Below are 4,246 nucleotides of genomic sequence, written 5' to 3'. Positions count from 1 at the left end.
TGGCTCAGAGGTAGAGTGCCTGCCTTAGAATGTATGAGGCCCTGGCTTCAATCCATGGCATCACATACACACACACACACACACACACACACACACACAAAAATCAATATGTACAATAAATATTCAAGAAATTTGTATAACCATGTCATAGGTATTACTGAATTTGGGTCATTGGGTACAGAATCAATATAAATGGCTTCCTAGTCTATATATTATGTTATTCTTCATTTCTTATCTGAAATTTTAGGCACATATTCTACATTAGGAAATTATTCTTATGTGTATATAATTATACAACTTTATTTTTACTATGTCTTAGATGTACACATAAACACATATGTCTCATATATTATACATTGATCATTTTTAAATCTCCAAGTGGACAAAGATTGATGCAAAAATTACGTCACAAAAAGAGTATTTACTGGAGTGTGGTGATGCGTGCTTATAATTCCAGTGACCTGGGAGGCTGAGACAGGACAATAGTAAGATCAACAAGGCTAGCCTCAGCAAATTAGGGAGGATCTAAGCAACTTAGTGAGACCCTGTCTCAAAATTTAAAAATTAAAAATAGCTTGGGATGTAACTCAGTAGTAAAGCGCCCCTGGGTTCAATCCTCAGTACCTCCAACCAAAAAAAAAAAAAAAAGAGCATTCATATTTAAGTGGTCCATATTCACATACTTCTTAGTATGAATATAATCATATACATACTTGTGTCTATATTATGCTTGTTTTTTTAAGTATTATGTTTGTTTTTATTTAACTATTGCTACATATTTTGTAAAATGCACAGTTACATACAATAATAATATTTGGAAAATAAAAATACATAAATACAAGGCTTTCTTGAGATTTGATTTTCTTTTAGACTATAAAAGATAATCCCTGGGGCTGGGTCTGTAGCTCGGTGGTAAAACACCTGCCTTACATGTGTGAGGCACTAGGTTTGATCATCATCACCACATAAAAATAAATAAAGATACTGTGTATTCATCTACTACTAAAAAAAATATTTTAAAAAGATGTTAATCTATGTCAAAGTAAGAAGATTACTTTCAAAAAGAAAAAAGAGATAATCCCTAAAAAGTTTCAGGGACCAATGGGTCCACATCTTTGCACATTCACCTCAGCTACCACAACACCGAAAGAGAGGCCGTTTCAGCTTATTATTTCCCAGAATCAGGATAAATGTGTGGCCTGAAGGAAAAGTCACTCCAATAGACCAGACAATTAAAATAATAATATATTTATCAAGAAACACAGGGTTACAAATTTCAACAAGAAGCGACAGAAAAAAAAATGGCATACAGTAGCAGAAAGGTCATCAGGATTGCAATGCTTTCACGTGGGCCACGGTGCTGGCGTCCCTGGACCTTTTGGCACTGTGGTGCATCCTCTTCAGGTGCCTCCACAGAGAGAAGATTAGCAGGAGAGCAGTCATCAGGGACAGAGTGAAGGGTATCACCATGAACATAACGTTGATGAATGAAAAGGTATCAGAAAACTGTGCAAACTTATCCAAACTGGAACTGAAAGACAGGTTTCCTTTATATGCAGCAATCCAGACATCAACTTGAGTGTTCATCAATACAATATTCAAAATCAAGAAGTTTAGAGACATCTGCAGGGTCACTGACACCACCTTTTTAACTCTCCACTTTAGGTAAAGAAAAAGAAAGTTAGAAAAATTGGCTATCTTGAGAAAATAAAAGATGCTGAGACTTGCAGCAAGCCAGATGCTGAAATGGTTGACCATTGCCCCAGTTACAATTACTATTTTTAACATTTTTCTAGACATAAATACATCTGGAGGCAGTGCATAGATCAACGCATATATGAATGGGAAAAGGAGCTGGGCAATTCGGGAGAGTGCCAAAGCAGTGAGAATTTGATCAACTGAAGAGATCTTTCTTCTCTTGACCCAATCCACACAGTTCACTACTGTTATGAATCCATTTCCTAAAACTCCAATCGTAAATTCCACAGTTAAAATGATTTCCAATATTCTATATACAATACCATCCATTGCCTGTAAGAGAATGAATAACCCAGCTTCAAATACACTGCTAAAAATCCGATATTCATTTAAAAGACTATGCTTATCTGATACTGGAATATTCACAGCATTGCCACTTCTAAAATTTCTCATATGAACGAACAAACAAGCAAGCATCCAGATTTGTCAATAACCAGGTTCATAGTTTTCTTCATGAAAATATTGTGTTTTCCAAGACATACCAGCTGAGCTTCACCCAGATACTGTGCCTCAAACATAGTAGACAGTAGTCTTCTGTATTGAGGACAAAGGAAATGCTAGAACCTCATGTGTTAACATGGAGATAGGAGATACATTTATTAGCACTGTTTTGTATAACTCTACCTACTTTAATCTAACTACCTGAGTTCTGGACAAGCAACATTACAAAATTCTAATATATATAGAAGGTAACAAGAAGTTAACCATGTGTGGAACTTCACTGGGACTTCCTCAGCACCAAGCTTCTTTAAATACTTCAAAGTTTGGCCTGTTCAGGGACCTAAGCACATATTGTCCAAAACTCTTCCTACAAACTATCAGAGTTTTGTGGATATCATTATTACTCCTCAAATATTCAGTACTCAGAATAATACTTCTTAATCATTTTACTTTCTACAAGGACATGCATACACACACACAATTCACACATAAATACACACATATTTGGTTCCAAATTCCCTTTGTTTTTCACTTCAATTTTTCAGGTACTCAGTATTTTTATGCATGTGACTCATGTCTAGTACTACAATAGTTGTTCAGACATTGCTTAAAAATATTTTCCAGTATAATGGGGCAGTATAAATGTGAATATTCAGTAAACTTGGAGCTATTAAATCTGTTCATCTGAAAAGCAGTAGAAATCTTTGTGGTCCCCTGAAGCAGTGAATGAGGTCATCCATAGACCAAGAATCCTCCTCATTCTTTGCCTGCCTCTTTCCTGATAGGGACCATTCCTTCATCAGAACCAGAGACCTTCAGATTTTTATCCCCCTCCCCTCTCCTTCTACCAACACCTGCTCCATGACATTCACTACAGGTACCCAGGTTTATGAAGAATGGTACACTGCCTAGTGAAGATGTTTAATGAGCAACATGAAATAATCATTCTTCCCTTACTAAGGAATAATCAAGGAACAAATGAAACATATGCAGAAACTATTACCAAAGACAGCAGAAAAACATGATTCAGAGATGGCAGAGAAAGACATGAGGTATATACTGGGAAGGGCAGACCCTGACCTCTGAACATTAAGAAATGAAACCAAGATCACTTGAAAAAAATCCACAAATAATCTGAGAGAGAGAGAGAGAGAGAAAATAAATTAGCCAACATTAGAACATTTTTAGAGAAAACTCTTTAGAAGCACAAGCATACCATCCTTGTAGAGGCAGGAAGTTTCCCTGGCTTGGCTCATCCCATGTAACAAGAGGAGGTAGGAAAGGAGACAAAGAGCAAAGCAAACAGTGCTGGGGGTGGGGCTGTGTGGTGGGGACGCTGGTACAGAGCTTCATTCCCTTTTAGAAAAGAGACAGAAATCCATCCTGTACCAGTGAGGGCTGCGCTCACACCACAGCAGGCCTTCCTGAGGCCCCAACACTGCACCTTTCACTCTGGTTATTTGTAACCATTATTCACGACACATAAATCTTTAATTTAGGTTTAGGTTTCCACCTGCACAATAGCTTGTAGGGAAGACAGGCTTTTTCCAGATAAGGTGAAGATGGTACCCAGGATAATTTCCCCACATTTCATCCATAAAGCAAAACAAGTCAGGTCTTCAGTGAGGGGCAGTATCTTCAAGCATTTCTCTATCAATAATACATTTAGGTGTGCTTAGAAGTTAGGGCATTTCATGTTAGTTTTTTTCATTTGTGGCAAGTCTTATATACTGACTACACCAAGTCATCCAAAAGGATTTAACCAAACAAAATCTATGTATCTCTCTACTTACATCATTATTTGTAATCATAATCCTCCCCTACATATAAATCTTTAATGTTTTTCTTTTAAATAAAACTAAATAAGTTTCTTGGTCACCATCACAATAGGTTAGCAGAAATTCAGATAAAAAATAGTACTGAAACTCCCTTTTTCTCTCTAGTTTCTGGTAGTATGACTTTTAAACATACGTTTTACATTTTAGGGAGAAAAAGTACTTTTTCCAATGTGAGATAAATAGACAAATAGAGGTACAGATTTGATCAG

General features: G+C 36.5%; 1 pseudogene; it reads right to left on the bottom strand.

Moving 5' to 3' along the window:
- Nucleotides 1-1,276: 1,276 nt before the first annotated feature.
- Nucleotides 1,277-2,151, bottom strand: LOC139705090 (taste receptor type 2 member 125-like; annotated as a pseudogene).
- Nucleotides 2,152-4,246: the final 2,095 nt, after the last annotated feature.

The sequence above is a fragment of the Marmota flaviventris genome, chromosome 3 (genome assembly GCF_047511675.1).
Source record: "Marmota flaviventris isolate mMarFla1 chromosome 3, mMarFla1.hap1, whole genome shotgun sequence".
In the NCBI taxonomy this organism is placed as follows: domain Eukaryota; kingdom Metazoa; phylum Chordata; class Mammalia; order Rodentia; family Sciuridae; genus Marmota; species Marmota flaviventris.
The sequence above is the reverse complement of the archived record's forward strand: the minus strand, read 5'-3'. Positions and strand labels throughout refer to the sequence as shown.